This window comes from Solanum verrucosum, unplaced genomic scaffold, assembly GCF_900185275.1.
Source record: "Solanum verrucosum unplaced genomic scaffold, falcon-dt-bn FXZP01000049.1, whole genome shotgun sequence".
NCBI lineage: Eukaryota > Viridiplantae > Streptophyta > Magnoliopsida > Solanales > Solanaceae > Solanum > Solanum verrucosum.
This window is the reverse complement of record NW_026020221.1, coordinates 10,178,790-10,196,405: the sequence shown is the minus strand read 5'-3', so window position 1 is coordinate 10,196,405 and position 17,616 is coordinate 10,178,790. Positions and strand designations below refer to the sequence as shown.

General features: G+C 40.9%; 1 protein-coding gene and 1 pseudogene across 1 annotated transcript in view; one reads left to right on the top strand and one right to left on the bottom strand.

Annotated features, from left to right (window-relative positions):
- Nucleotides 1–17,616, top strand: part of LOC125831174 (ethanolamine-phosphate cytidylyltransferase-like) — a 912,135-nt gene that overhangs the window by 694,806 nt on the left and 199,713 nt on the right. The window lies entirely within an intron of this gene.
- Nucleotides 3,927–13,838, bottom strand: LOC125831529 (uncharacterized; annotated as a pseudogene).

Here is a 17,616-nt window from a genome sequence, read left to right as displayed (position 1 = left end):
GTGCGGACAAAGAGCGATCAAGAATATCTTCGGCGAGTCGCCGAGTGCTTTCGGCGATCTCAGGCTTCTTGCCGAAAGTTACATAACCAATCATCAAATAAAGCATGAAATTAAAGGCAATATGGGGACATTAGGCGAACCACGAAGTGGTTTGGCGAGCTAGACCCAGCTCGCTAAACCGCCCAATGTGCCTATTTTCAAGCCAACTTCTCAAATTCAACCCCACAACCCCTGAAACAAAAATCAAATCATACACAATTCAAATTAAGACTAGACCCATATTACCCATCAACATGCAAGCACAACCCCAAGATATTTTAATTCATTTTACGGCACAAACTTACGAGATTACAATCATAAAGAAACTACGGGCAAGATTGTCGAATTAAAACAAGCAATCAGGTATTCTGATCTTGTCAGAGAGGTCCATATCACTTCAATAGGATAAAATCAATTGTATAAGAGTACAAATACTAAAAATAAAATGCGGGGTTTGGAAAACCTACCTTTTTGGCTGATTAAAATAAGACTGTGATGTTAGGCGGCAAATTAATCCAGATCCAAGCACCAATCAATCAACTAAAATACTTATAAAGTGCAGAAATATTTAAAATACTAAGTAGGTGCAAATCTACGAAGGTCGAGAGTGAGGGAAGATAAAAAGGGTTGGAAGTTTAAACCTTTGGCTTTATAAAAACCATCTAGTTCTCGCCCATTCGGCGACATTAGTCAAATTCGCCGAACGATCACTTACCTCATCGAGTTTTATAGAAACTTCAGTTAAACTGAGGGTTCAAACGGCGGACAACACCAGGATCGCCATTATGATCGGTAAATCGCTAATAATTTCCTAATCACGTCGAGTTTTAAGACTCTAAATTGATTGTGTCTTGAGTCCAACGGTTGTCTGAGTCGGGGTCGCTGACCTCTTCGGCGATTCACCGGCTGGACCTTTAGCTCGCCAATTCTTGCACTTCTCAAGTACTTTCCTCTCTTTGTCCTGCACATTTACACACCATTATTGTAAACTAGGCATAAAGCTGCAAAACCTTGGGTTGCCTCCTAAGAAGGGACTTAGTTATGGTTGTGGCACGACTTTCCCACTCAGTCTTGATTAGTGGGGTGGAGCCGAGACAACACATGACCCATTTGGGTCTCTAGTAGCTGAATAGATATGAAATGGGAAACAGTTATCTCATTAAGCATTGAGACATTCTCTTTTATTTTGATTCAACACCTTGTCGTGACTTTCGACTTTGTAAAGAATGAGTGAGAGTATCTCTGCTATTTGTCCACCCACATTTACACTGGGCTTTATGCGTTCATGAGGGGGGATGTACCGGTCTTTCTTTTTGTTCGGCACTTCCAATTTCATAATCTTTTTGGTCACTAGATCCAGCTGAGTCAACAGTGTGGCCAAAATATGGTCCTTCTCAGTCTCTTTGTTAGTCATGGCCAGGTTATCAAGGAGTTGGGTTGCCATTGCATAGGATAGTCGTGATAGACCCCCCGAAAATATTTGGTCAGCCATTCTTCTATTTTCTGGGCCAAGACTTTGGTAGAAGCAGTCTAATAGCACCTTTTTTGAGATTCCATGGGTTGGGTATTGGAATAACAGTCCAATAGCACGCTTTTTGAGATTCCAAGAAAATTGCCTTAAATTTCAGCCACAACTCATGGATTGACTCACTCTCCAATTGTCTAAAACTTAGGATGCTATCCCTAAGAGACATCATTCTCAGAAGAGAAAAGTCCATTTGGTGACCATTACTACCAAACTTTCTACAATTTCCTACTCAAGGCAGCAACACAAAGAATAACAAAATTGAAAATTAAGTAAGTGGAACTACAACTAAGAAAAACAAAAATTTTACTAAACTAAAAATTCTCAACTAACACCACTCCCCGGTAGCAGCGCCATTTTAATTGTTTGATGACGTAATCAAAGACACGACTTCCAATTCAGGTGTCAGCGATCGCGTGCAGTAATATAACCCAACCGAATGGGTTGGGGTCGAGTCCCAAGGGAGTGGTTGCAAGAATTAATAGAAAAGTAAAACTATGTTCTAATCAATCATAGCTATAGACATTAACGAGTAAAAATATAATAAATCAAAAGGTGACACGAAAGTCAATTATCAAATGGGGGGTTTGTATACAACTAATAAATAAAAATGGGGAAAATATAAAGATACGAGATAGGGAAACGGGATTCTTGGGATGTGATAGGAATATGAGATAAAATATTCTATTGGTAATTACTATTGATAGTAAATCGCTAAATATTTGAAACTAGGCTAGACTTTAGTGGGGGTAAATTCTCTATCAAGCAACTTACCCCGAATCAACTCGGTTTCTCTCGAACACCGAGTTGCATCATTTAAGCGCAGCCTCCACCTTAGCCCATTCACTCTCTCGAGTAGAACCCACGACGACCCAATAACCCCTGGCTATCGATTTAGTAGTCTTAGTTTTAAAACCTCTCTCTCGAGCAAGCCAAAAACACTAAGATGAAATCGTATTTGCAACTACATCTCATTAAGTTCAAACACAACTACTAAATAAAATCACATTTAAATAGCAAATAGACTAACAATAAGCATTACCCAATAGGAAATTTAACCCATGTTACAAAATCACACCCCAAGAATTAAGGTTTTAGCTAGACATGAAAAAGATAGAGAAATCAATACTAACAAGTGTTTCCATCAAGTGGGTATGATAGAAAATGTCTTTAAACACATCTAGGATGAAGATTCTTTGAGACCCACTTCCAATTTCTTGGAGTTGAAAACCTTCAAGCTCAAGAACAATGTCTCCCAAAAACTCTAAGAACTAAAAAAAACTGAAAATATTCTAAGTCTCAGTAATAATTCTCTACAACTTGATACGAAGCTACAAAATAAAATGAGTATTTATAGTTTTCAAAAATTTATGCTGCGAAGGATCACTCAGCGCATTTAGTCAAGATCGCCGATGCACTCGACGATCCGCCCTTTGGTCTGGTTCATCGCCTTTCAGTTTTTGCCTTCAACATCTTCACGTTTTGAATCATTGGGCAATAGGGTGTTGCTTCGCGGAACTGTTTGGCGATGCACTGACTGCTCCCTTTCCTCGCAAACTTGATATTTTCCTTCAGGGCTAAGTACACTGGAACATTAGGCAAGATTTGAGGCCTTTCGGCGACTCGCCTAATGGATTAGACGATCTTCAAGTCATCTTTTATTCCTTCTTTCAGCCGCTTTCTTCCTTTTTGCTCGATAGCGTCCATGTTTTGTCTCTCAAGTCAAATACCTGAAACTTAAGGATTTACATCAGATATTGAGACAAAATATGCATTTGAGGACACTAATTCAATCAAAATAGAGCCCTAAATGAGTCCAAAATGTGGACTCATAAGCCACCATTAAAAAGACTTATAAATGAAAGAATTATTAATGCATGCAACAACACTATTCAAGAATTACTTAGTTACTATCCATACTTTGTTAATCGTTCATGGTTCCCACAACCCTAGTTGTGGATTTAGTTACTCTTATTAGCAAGAACACAATTCATATTTTTAGAAGAAGAATTCATGAACTTACGTAATGAGTAGAAGAAATCCAAAATGTTCAATTGAAATTCAAAGCAAGAATCTTTATAAACCGAATTAGGAATTAAAATTGCTAGAGTTTGCAAGTTAATTCCCCAGAAAACACCAAAACCTAAAGTTAAAGAATAGTGGCCAACCCCCAAAAATGAGGTTTACATACCCTTTTTTATAGAAAACATAGACCCAAATAAAAAGGAAACGAAATAAGGAAATAAACTGTTGGACGCGGCTTCAATCGACGAGACTAACCTACAGACCGTGTATCGACCTACGGTCCGTAGGTCCCTTCCGTAGCTCAGGACTTACAACGTTTCCACAGAGGTTGGAACCTTCAACTTTTTGATACAAACGACGGACCTGCAGAACGGACCGTAGGTCGACCTACGGTCCGTGGGTCCTCTCTCGTGGCTTAACACTTAGAACTTTTCATGAGGTACTGGAACTCAGACTTTATGATATAAATGACGGACATGCAGGACGGCCCGTAAGTCGACCTACAGTCCGCCAATGGCTTCTGTAGTTCCACACTTGGTCAAGACTTCCCTAATTCTCCATCTACGCCACCCACCTACGGAGCGTGACTGGTCCTACGGTCCGTAGGTGACTCCTTTTGCAGAAATTCAGTTGTTGTCTCTCTCAACCTCGTCCAAGCCTATTTCCTACAAATATAACACAAAAACATTAATTCTAATACAAAATGGCCCTAGACACACACAACTCTTAAGTGAAATGTATTAAAAATACTGTAAACTCATGATATATTAACACCCTCAACTTAAATTTGTTGGTTGTCCTCAAGTGACACACTAAGACTCTAAACGACACTTGTGTAGAAGCATACATTCAAGTTCAAGCAATCACATGGCTTTCTATCCCAATTCCCTTTTCTAGTGCAAATCATTTCTCTTAGACTCGACGTGCTAACTCATGCAGATCAAAATATGACAAAAATCGACCAATAGACACACAACATACACTTTTTTCCATTTTGTTTCCTCTTTCGTAGCCACCCTCAAATTATGCATTTTGCATTAGTTGAGGTGCACATTATCCAATGTCGAAACAAGGCCAAGATCAAGGTCATTTTTTACTTAACCAGCCTCAACTTAGGCTTTTGGCCTAAGTCAAGGTCCACATGTCCAAGGAGGGACCGGGGCCAAGACAATATTTTAGGGGAAGGTGAGTTAGGTGAATCAAAAGAAATGGCCAATTTTAGGCTCAAATATTAGGATCAAAAGGGAACAATGCTACCATTTGTTTAGACCATTTTAGGCTTAAGTGGACTAATTTGAACAATGGCATATGATCACTTCCCAACTTCTAGCCTAGATTATCCTAGTAGGACCAACGAGGCAAGTTCTAGATTGGCACAAAACTGTCAGTACATTCAACTATCCTCACACACTCTTGGCACCTTGTTTCATCATCAGATTATCAGATTACCCAGTTCAAGTTTTTAGCTTAAGTCATGAGGTCAAATCGGTTCTTATCATGTCACATTCAGAGCCAACACATTCAACTCATTCTAGCCTACAAATTTAAGAACATATCGCAACTTTTGGACGGGTATCATTTTCATTCTTAATTATGCCATCATGCTTCATTTTTTCTCATGCTTCTACACATACAATCCTAACACATGCCGGTTCAACAGAAATTAACACAGTCTCTCTTGAGGGAAAAGAACACAGGTAAGAAAACCCCAAGAGAGGATTATGAGTTGGCTTACTCAGACTTCACCCTATTACTCACAATTCATTTAACCCCACCCCCAAAAAAATAGAGTGCAATTGTCCCCAATGCACAAAAAGTAAAGAATAAAGGATCAGGTGAAGCAAACCTGTGGCGCATAGCACCAAAGACCTGTCAACAAGCGGGTGGGATCGGTTTCCCAGAGCCCACTGGATCAACACTCGGGTCACTCTTAATAGTGCCCGCATCAACAACCTCAGCACCCTCAGTAGTGCTAACCCTCAAATCTCACCATACCATCTGTGGTGTTCACACTGCTCGAGGCACCAATACCAACCTCCCTAGACCACTGTTGGCATGTCTCATCATCAACTATAGACGCCCTCTGAGCCTCCTCAAGTTGTTGGCGCTCCCTCTTACGAACCCTCTTAGCCTTAGTGTCCTCAAAACCCCGACTGGAGTGGGGGCGCTTCCCAGCAAGATGGGAAGAATCAGGTGGTGGCATCGCATCCCCAAATAGTGCATCTAACACTGTATTATCAACCGGTGTTGTGGGGGCTGACTCAGGCTCAGTCTCAGGTAGGGCAAAGAGGGTATCAAGATCAGCCCGGAAACTAGTTAACTCTATCTGGAAAGTAGAGACATCTATGCTGGGGGGTGGACGCTCTTGGACTCGTATCTCAAATGCGTCAAGGCACTGGTGCACGGCCTGAACCTTACGGTCCATCATCTGCTCCATCTGTTGTTCCACCCCAGTTGTAGACTCATCAATTGCACGCTGCATCCAAGGCCTAGTAAGCAGGAGTAATGAGGCCATTTGGGCCTCCAACTTCTAGGCTCGAGCCAAGGGCACAACAACAGACCCTGAAGAAGGGGTGGCTCTGGAGGAACTAGGGGCCTAACTGGTGGCCAGAAAATGGAAGGTCAGATCATCCTCAGTGGGGGATGGAGGAGCAGGCTCATCACCCTGCATCTGCTCCACATTAGAAACTAAGTTTGCTCCCAATTGAGGTACCTCTACCTGTTGCTGCCACATTCGCCTCGTCTAGAATCAGGCCTATATCAAGGGTCTTGTCGCCTGGATCAACTTATCACAATGCTAGACCGGCACTTCAAAATCCCTGCACAACTGAAAGATGAGGCATGGAAAGGGGTAAGTGTTTGAAGGCCCTCTCGTGAATCTCCGCAATAATCATGCGGGCAAAGTTCATCTCAAACCCAGCAACTATGGCTGCCACCATGACTACGCGGTCCTAAGTAAGAACATTGTATGCATGTATAAGAGACACCCTGTTTTGTACCAATAGCCAAAAGAATTTGGCCACTAAAGTCAATGTGGCCTTCTTGATGCTCAAACTCGGGTGCTGACCCACTCGGCGTTCTCTCTGTCTGTAGAAATATGATGGGCCAACCAGCATAATAAACTCTCCTTCTGCTCTGCATTCATCTGGAATGCCCCGCTTCTCACTATGTCCCAACGATAATCAAACTCGACCGTATTGATAGCTAGAGTATGGCCCAGGCCGTAAAGGAATCTGTAAATAGTAGCCCACTATATGATCCTGGGCTACGGGCCATCTACTCGCACCGGTGCCTCTGGAATAGTGCCTGGATGTGAGGCATAGTACGAAGGCTATATGTGAGAGCCCGACGATCCTCGATAATCAATCGAGTTATCTGCTCTTTCTCATTTACCATCCTGGAGTCTCGATATATCTGCCATTAACCATCTACACACCACATGTTTGGCTCGTCCGCGACTAGGGCAGGATTGGTGTTCGATGGCACTGGAATGTCCTCTGCACTAGTAGCCTCATCAGACGAGGCAGTCATCCCAGGTGAACTAGAACCGGATGCGGAGCCGAAACCAGACCCAGAAGCAGAGGCGGACTTAGAGCCAAAAGTAGAACCACTCGATAAACCGATCTGTGTATCCTCCTCATCAGACTAGGAGGCAGTGACTACGTCGGGAACCACCTGTCGGGATTGATTCCGGGTAGTACGAGGTGCAGTAGGGGATGTCCTCGTAGTAGGTGGGACATAGGCGGGATCCGTCTCTGCATCAGTATCTTCATCAATCAGCCAAAATATGGGTGCCATCGACTTTGACTTGCCCCTTAGTACTTGAGTCGGAGTTCTCTCGGAAGCCATGGAACCTGTGGAGGCTTAGTATTACCAAAATAAACTAATAACACACTCGAAAAATTTTTAGAACAAAGAACTAACCAAAACAAAAAACAAAAAAAAAATTCAAACAGTAGCTTCAGTGGCCACCTATGATGGGTACCTACGGCCCGTAGGTCAGAGGTCCCAAAAAGTTGGGCTTTGTTGGGCACGACGGATGTGTAGAACGGTCCGTAAATTGACCTACACTTAGTGGATTCTTCATGTGCACCAGACACACTGACCTAATATATGGTCTATAGAAGGGATCTCGTGGGTCAGATCTGTGCTAGGAATTAGACATGCTTCATATGTAAACCATTTTTCAACCATTCAAACAATCTACCTAAGTCTAATCATGCATTTCAACACAATTTATGGTAGTTTGTCATCCCTAGGCTTCCGATTACTCATTCTTTAACATTTATTGCATACAAAACTAGGAACCCTAAGTCGAAACTTCCATCTAGACGATTTACCAAAAGTTATTTGATTAAAAAGACAACACAATCACAATCTATCGTCTCAAGGGTGTTTCTAACTATAGTATATCATGCATTTTCATACAAAAACAACCCAAGGTCAAGATCCACTTCATGACTTCATAAATTGAACAATGAATACCAAAATTTAGAGTTAAGTTGAAATCGTTTACCTTACAATTAATGGAAGTGGGTGATTGTGTAATGCTAAAGCTCCTTAGACCTTTGTGACACCAAACCCGGACCTTGAACTCTTCTTGGGAAGGGTAAATAGAAATGAACAGATTTGGGAGAATGAAGAATGGAAATTTGGGAAAGGGGGAAAATGATTATGGAAAATAGGAGTGATAAGGGGGATTGATGAAGGAGTTATGGCATTTGGTGGGGTTAGAAATGGTTAGGAGGGAATATGGGAAGTAGGGAATGAATTTAAAAAATGAAGAGTTTTATTAAAAAAGGTATGGGTCGGGTCGACTGAACCATAGGTTTGGACCTACGAAACCCCTTCTACGGGTTGAGGGTCGACCGACGGACCGTAGATGGAATCCGTAGGTCACTCAACACTTAGAAAATTTTGAAGACTTACCTAGGGATCTACGGACACTATTCACGGTCCGTGGATTGAACCATGTACCATCGATAGGGTCCATAGACCTCTGCAACAGACCTTTTTCTGTAGATTTTGCTTTTCATCCCTGCACATGTAACAACCGTTAGGCCTTTCTTTTTACATTTTCTGGACACTTTTTAGACACAGACCATATGTTATATCTATCCAACACTAAAACAAAAATAAAATACCAATCTAAGAATTACAGAAAGTCAACTAAACAAAGAAAACTCCTAAATCGAAAAGAAAAACCTGTAGTTGGCTAGATTGTACATCTTGGATTGTCTCCCAAGCAGCGCTTGATTTAACATCGCAGCGCGACTCAGGCGCCTCTTGATTACTCAAACTTCATCAAGATAGTAGGCCTCAACCACCTCTTGCACATTCTCCTCTTTGCCCATGTAGACCGTGATCCTTTGCCCGTTTACCTTGAACCTTGTTCCCTCATTGTTCTCGAGCTCGACCGCTCCATGTGGGAACACTTGAGTGACTATGAATGGCCCGGTCCACTTGGACTTGAGCTTGCCAGGAAACAAGCACACCCTAGAGTTGAATAGAAGCACCAGATTACCCACAACAAATTCACGTTTTTTGATATTTTGATCATGATACTTCTTCATCTTCTCTTTGTACAAGGCTGAACTTTCATAAGCTCTTAGGCGAAACTCATCAAGCTCATTCATGTCACTTACTATCTGACTCTATGTGGCGCCCCAATCCAAATTCAACTCTTTTAGCGCCCACATAGCCTTATGCTCTAGCTCTACCGGCAGATGGCAAGACTTCCCATATACAAGTTGGTAGGTGGAGATACCTATGGGAGTCTTGAATGCGGTGCAATAGGCCCATAGAGCATCATCAAGCCTCCTAGACCAATCGGTTCTATTAGCATTCACAGTCTTAGTAAGGATTTGCTTGATTTCTCTGTTGGACACTTCAACTTGCCCACTAGACTGCGGATGGTAAGGAGTGGCTACATTGTGATGGACTCCATATTTCTCTAACAAGGCCTTGAACAACTTACTGCAAAAGTGGGAACCTCCATCGCTGATAATCGCCCTAAGTGTACCGAATCTGGAGAAGATATTCTTTTTCAGAAATGCGGTGACATTTTTACCTTCATTGTTTGAAAGCGCAATTGGTTCCACCCATTTCAACACATAATCAACCGTAACAAGAATATATTTCATCCCATGTGAACTCACAAATGGACCCATAAAATCAATACCCCAAACATCAAACAACTGAATTACCAAGATTGTATTCATAGGTAGCTCTTGCCTCTTTGAATTTCCTCCCTCTCTTTGGCAACGATTACAAGATTTGGCGAAATCTTGAGCACCTTGGTGGATGGTAGGCCAATAATATCTAGATTGCAAAATTTTATGTGCCATCGAAATACCACTATGATGCCCACCAACAGGCGATAAATGACACACCTCTAGTATACCCAACATCTCGACCTCGGGAACATAGGGACCAATAATCCTATCAGCACAAATACGGAAAAAATAAGGCTCATCCCAAAAGAACTTCTTCACATCATGCATAAACTTTTTCCTTTGGTGAAAAGACAAATCCGATGGAACCAGATCACTTGCCTAGTAGTTAGCAAAGACTGCAAACCAAGGAATAAGATCATGAGAAGCAAACAACACATCTTCATCTGAAAATGCATCATTAATTTCAACCCCATCTCCTAGCTTGATCATAGCTTCCTTCTCTAATTTGGACAAATGATCGGCAACTTGATTTGTCCCATTTTTGTCTTTCACCTCAAAATCGAACTCTTGCAGCAACAATACCCATCTATCAACCTCGGTTTTGCATCCTTCTTAGCCATCAGATACCTCAATGCAGAATGGTCAGTATGCACTATGACCTTAGTACCAAGCAAGTAGGATCAAAATTTCTCGAATGCGAAAACCACAGCAAGGTGTTCCTGTTCAGTCACTGTGTAGTTCTTTTGAGCCACATTTAGAGCTTTGCTGGCATAGTAAATAGGATGAAGAATCTTCTCTCGCCTTTGTCCTAATATCACACCAAGCGTCACTCCACTCACATCACACATTACCTCAAACGGTTGCCCCCAATCCGATGAAATAATGATAGGTGTGGACACTAGCTTTTCCTTCAACTCTCCAAATGCTCTTATACAAGCATCATCAAAATCAAACTTATACTCCTTTTCGAGCAATTTGCAATATGGGTGTGCAATTTTGGAGAAGTCCTTGATAAATTTCCTATAGAAACCTACTTGCCCAAGAAAACTTCTAACACCTTTTACAGAGATAGGTGGTGGAAGCTTTTCTATTACCTCGACTTTCGGTCTATCAACCTCAATACCCTTCTCAGAAATCCGATGACCCAGAACGATCCCTTATTTCACCATAAAGTGGCACTTTTCCCAATTAAGCATAAGATTGCACTTTTCACACTGTTTAGTGCCTCGGCCAAATGATCCAAACAACCATCAAATGAGTCACCTACCACAGAGAAATCATCCATAAATATTTCAATAGTGTCCTCCACCATATCCAAAAATATCGACATCATCCAACGCTGGAAGGTCGCTAGAGCATTACATAACTCAAATGGCATCCGTTCGAAAGGGAAAGTCCCATAAGGGCAAGTGAATGTGGTCTTCGAAGCTATGGAAATCTAATTGTATCCCGAATAACCATCAAGAAAACAATACCAACCATTACCAGCAAGCTGGTCCAACATCTGATCCATGAACGACATAGGGAAGTGGTCATTTTCTGTCTAAGCATTCAATCTCCGGTAGTCCATACAAACTCTCCATCCAGTCATGGGCCGCATCAAAACAAGCTTGTTTCTCGTATTAGGTACCACAATCATCCAATATTTCTTGGGCACACACTAAACAGGACAAACCCAACTACTATATGCAATGGGATAAATGACTCCAGCATCCAACCACTTGATGATCTCCTTTTTCACTACCTCTTGCATAGGCGGATTTAGTCATCTTTGGTGCTCAATACTAGGCTTGTGATTCGGCATGATTTGGATTTTATGAGAACAAATGCCAGGAGGAATCCCAATAATGTCCGCAATCATCCACCCAATAGCCCTCTTGAACCTCTTCAACACAGAAACCAATGCCTCAACTTGCTCCACATACAAATCTGCCGCAATGATGACCGGTAAAGTACCTACTCTCCCCAAGAATACATACCTCAAATGTGATGGTAGAGCCTTAAGATCCAATTTTGGAGCCTCTTCAATAGACGATTTTACGGGTGGAGAGTCGCGATTCTTCATATCTAACTCAAGCTTTTTTGGTTTGGAATGGAATTCAAACCTATCAAGTACGGCGACCAATTCATCATAGTCTTAAATACCATCACCCTCAAAATTAATCATAACCGCTTCCAATGCATCAACACCAAATCGCTCTTCAATAGACACCTCAGAACCTCGCTCCACCTTATGATTCACCACTGATACCGACTTGATCTCACTACCTTGCTTCATAGACCTACAGATATTGAAAGTTACCTTTTCATTATTCAATTGAAACATCATCTGCCCCTTTTCCATATCGACCAAAGCGCGCCCAGTAGAAAGGAATGGTCTCCCTAGAATGATGGGAACCTCACAGTCAAGTATCACAAAATCCACCGAAAAAATAAATGACTCCACTTTCAAAAGCATATCTTGGAGAACATTAATGGGCTTTTTCACAGTTCTATCGACCATGAGTAGTTGCATAGCAGTCGGTTTTAGAGTCCCTAATCCCAACTTCTTATAAATTGATAATTTCATCAGATTGATACTCGCACCCAAATCACATAACGCCTTCACAAAATGTAGCAACCCGATGGTACAAGGAATAGTGAAGGCACCATGATCCTCCTTCTTCTGCACAAGTGACCTTGTAGCAATAGCACCACAATGTTGCAATCTATCATCATCTTCAAAACTGACAACCCTCTTCTTAGTCACCAAATCTTTTATGAACTTTGCATACCTAAGCATTTGTTCCAAAGCTTCTATCAACGGAACATTGATGGAAAGTTGTTTGAACATATCGATAAACCTGCGGTACTTTCCTTCTTCATTCTTCTTCACCAACCTCTGTGGGAATAGAAGTGGAGCTCTAGGCATGGGAACAACTTTTTGGGTTATCTCTACTTCCTTCTCTGTAGCATTCTTAGACTCTCCAGTAACCTCAATCTCATCATCATCTTTATTAACCTCAATTTCTACCTCAAAAGACATAGGTGGATCAATAGTCTGCTTACCTCCTCGAGTAGTGACTGTTATACAATGCCTATCATTCTTTGGATTTTGTATGGTGTTTCTAAGAAGTGCCAGGCTGACGTGGATTTACTTTAGTAGACAATTGATTCATCTGCTGCTCAAGTTGATTGATCGACACTGCATGGGCATTAACTTTTTAACTAATACCAGACAAGTCGTTGCGCAACTCCTTCATATTCTCATCAATCAAATCAAACCTCTTCATCATCTTCTGCGTCATATCCTCAATCCGCGACGTACTACCCCCAGCTTCCCTATTGCCAAATTCCCAATTTTGAGGAGGAACATAGGCCCCAGCCCTATCGTTTCTGTTGCCATAGTTATTTCGGTTGTAGTTGTTGTCACGATTGTAGTTCCCATCTCGGACATATTGACCCTCTCAATTGTAGTTACCATAGTTCTGACCTTGATTTCCTTGACCTTGGCGCCAATTATCCAAGTCGGAACATTAGGCGTTGGCTCGGAAACCCCCCGTGTGATCATTTACCACATAAGTATCCTCTTCATAGTAGCATTCCTCAACAAGTGGTGGTGGATTTCTAGTCAAATAATTCACAACATTTACCTTTTCAGCACCTCCGCTCACATGCTTCAACACCAACCCCAGTTCGGTCCTCATCTGAGCCATCTCCTTACGAATATCATCGGCAGATTGACAAGGTGCAGATTGAACTACAAAACTGCTCCTTCTAGTGTCTGACTTTCGAGTGCTCCATGCTTTATTGTTTTGGAAAATCTTCTCCAGTTTCTCAACGATCTCCTCAAAAGTGCACTCACCGTATGACCCTCCTACGATAGTATCAAGCACAACCTTACCATTGTTATCTTGACCACTATAGAAATACTCATTCAGTGACTCATCATCGATACGGTGGTTCGGAACACTTCTAATGAATGCAGTGAACCTATCCCATGAACTACTCACAGACTCTCCAGGTAGTACCACAAAATTGTTGAGTTTATCTTTGTGGTTCAGCTTCTTTGACAATGGAAAGTACTTGGCCATGTACACCTTGTACAATTGATCCCATGTATGAATAGAGTTGTACGGAATCTTAGAAACCCATACAGTAGCATCACCGGTCAATGATAAAGGGGAGACTCTCAACCCTACAATGTTCATATCCAACTTATGTCGCCCCACACAACTCTTACAAACACTCCTCAACTTGGCCATATGCCCATGCGGATCTTCTGAAGCCATACCAGAAAACAAACCCCTTGTTGTAAGCATCTGCATCAAACTGCTAGTCACCACGAATGTATGCCCTGGAGGTAGCGGAGGGAGAATTATGGGTCCTTCATATTCGACAGTATTGAATTCGACATTGTAATTATCACGCAGTCTTGGTTCAGGCGGAGCTTGCACCCTCAATGCATCTTCAAGTAGATTATCACCCTGAACCTGAACATTCACAGTATTCAATTGGTCCTCAGGCTCCTCTATGACTGGGTGATCACGGACCCCTTGATTATTCATCCTTCTCAAAGTTTTGCTCAACTCTCGATCGTATATGGTTAGTGGTTTGCCTCGACTCTGTGTACTTGGCATACACTAGAGTAGAAACCTGAATAAAACAAAAACAAAAAGAAATCATAAAATTAGGAAATAATTGACTAAAGTTCAATAATACAGTTAAACTTAATCTAAAAGCCTTATTCCCTGGTAGCGGCGCCAAAATTTGATACGCTCAAATTACACCTCCCTAAATTAGGAAGTATAAGTGATCGTTATCAAGTAGAGAACCCAACTTGTAGGTTGGGGTCGATCCCCTGAGGAATATGGTTTAGACTTAAACTTAACTTACAATTATATTCGTTTAGTTAACTTATTTTCGAAACAAGTAAAAGAAGAGGGGTTGTGTAACAAATAACCGATTGTAGTTTAGAGAACAAGTGAGCAAGATTTAAACTTTAGTTGTTATCAACGAGAGAAAGTAACTATGGTGTATGTGTTCCCCATAAACTCATAACGCGGTAATCCTAGTAATAGTAATCATTTCCTAGTGTATCATATGCAAAGTGATAAGTTATGTATCTCTAAATCCTTGGCCTGGCAAATAGAGAATTTCACCCCGCACCTTGGTCCAGCTAAGTGTGTATAATTTACTAACCCTTACCTTTACCTCATATTAGACATCACATCAATGTATGGCTTAGTTTTCATCTTTACACCAATTGACATTAGACTATTATATAGTATCACACTAAATCTATGTTGATAATTCTTTTCTTTTTAACTACCTCCTTGGTCCGGCAAGTAGCAACAAGGCGAGTTCTAACGTTGGCCACCGTTAAAAGACTTCTAAATGAAAGAATTATCAATGCATACAACAACACTATTCAAGAATTACGTAGTTACAATTCATACTTTGTTAATCACTCAAGGTTCCCACAACCCTAGTTGTGGATTTAGTTACCTATATTAGCAAGAACACAATTCATATTTTTAGAAGAAGAATTCATGAACTTACGTAATGAGTAGAAGAAACCCAAAATCTTCAATTGAAATTCAAAGCAAGAATCTTCATAAACCGAAATTAGGAAATCAAATTGCTAGAGTTTGCAAGTTAATTCCCCATAAAACACCAAGAACTAAAGTTAAACAATAGTGGTTAACCCCCAAAAATGAGGTTCACATACCCTATTTATAGAAAATATAGTCCCAAATAAAAAGGAAACGAAATAAGGAAATAAACTACTGGACGCGTCTTCAATTGACGAGACTGACCTACAGACTGTGGATTGACCTATGGTCCGTAGGTCTCTTCCATAGCTCAGGACTTAGAACTTTTCCACAGAGATTGGAACCTTCAACTTTCTGATGCAAACGATGGATCTGCAGAACGGACCATAAGTCGACCTACAATCTGTGGGTCCCCTCTTGTGGCTCCACATTTGGAACTTTTCATCAAGTACTGGAACTAAGACTTTCTTATACAAATGACGGACATGCAGGACGGCCCGTAGGTCGACCTACGGTCCGTGAATAGCTTCCGTAGTTCCATACTTGGTCAAGACTTTCCTGATGCTCCATCGACGCCACCCACCTACGGAGTGTGACTGGTCCGTATGTCACCTCCGTATGTGACTCCTTCTGCAGAAATTCAGTTGTTGCCTCTCTCAACTTCGTCCAAGCCTATTTCCTGCAAATATAACACAGAAACATTAATTGTAATACAAAATGGCCCTAGACACACAACTCTTAAGTGAAGTATATTAAAAATACCGTAAACTCACGGTATATCACGTCGCGCCACTCAGTGAGCCCCAAGCTACTCTCTGAAGTTAGGGCTCTAGCGCCCTACGCCACTCAGTGCGCCAGGGTCACCAAGTGCTCTACCTTTTCCCACTTCTTTCCATTTGAGTTACCTTGAAACTTACCTATGTTTTCTTGTTGATTTCTACACTCTAAGGTACATCTAACATCATGATATCATCCATAAACATGAATCATAACCTTGAATCCATAAATTCAAATTCAAGGAAAGTTAAGAGCCAAGTCTAGAAAGTTCTTATAGTCGTTTCAAAAGTCTTTTGCAAATGCTTTATACTTGTTTTAAGACTTGAGTTTTGAGTTGAGTAAAGAGTAAAGAGTGAAGTTCATTTCTTCAAAAGAGTATATAGGGATTAAGTACTCCCAAAGAACAAATGTTTTCATATTTAAGATAAAAGGAAACACTTATTTCCAAATGAGTATTCATAAGTGGTTTTGAGTTCCATCTCTTTTAAGAGATAAGCTTTTTGAGTAATAACCTCAAACCACAGATAAAGAATTATATTTTAAACATATGAGCTGAGTATATTTTTGGAGTAGTATTGAGCACCGATATGGGGACGAGTTCATAATAACTTAAGTCTCCATAAATCATGTAGCCAACGTGGGTATAGAAAGGGTCATACTTTTTAAATTATTCCTTAATGCTTTTTAGCATAGACTAGTAGATTCACTTAGTAGAGGCGTTCTATATCCCGACAAGTTATAGGACAGTTCTGACAGTGTGGGAGAGATGTTGTATCATCAAATAGCTTCATAGTGATGCTTGTCGGTTAGAGAAACTCCTAAAGAATTATATTACTTTATAATATACATAAATTAAGTTGCTATTGTATTTCTCCAATACATTGAATTGTTATTTACTGTTCAAATGATTTATATAAACTACATCTTTACTGTTGTTTATTTTTGTATTGAGTTGAGTATCCATGAGTTGTGTAAAGCTGAGGTAAGTGTTTCTTTCAGAATTCAGTTCGAGTTTATGTCATGTTTAGTTTTCCCCTCGCATGCTCGTACATTCAATATACTGATGTCATTTGGCCTGCATCATTTTATGATGCAGATACAGGTAACCAGGATCAACATTCAGCGCTTCGTTGATCCAGTTGATCACTTATAGTCAGTTGGTGAGCCTCATTGCTTTTTGGAGGATCCTTTTTTATTGCTTTGTTATTTCAGTTGTTAGGATGATCGGGGGAGGGGGGTCTTGTCCCGACATCTCTCATAGTTTTATAGGCTTCATAGACGGATAGCTATAGTTCATTAGTCTTTCCATTTTCAGTTGTTTATGTTAAGACTTGAGTTGCCATTTTGGCTAGTCGAATATTTCTTTTAAGACATTCTAAGTTATTGCATGAGTTATCTTTTGAGACTGTTTCTTGTCATTTAAGTCTTCCGCTAAGAGTTAAGTCAGGCCAAGGGTTCGCTTGGGACCCGTAATGGTTCTTGAGTGCCAGTTCCGCCTAGGGTGTAGGCTTGAGGCGTGAAAAGTCAACCCAAATAACAT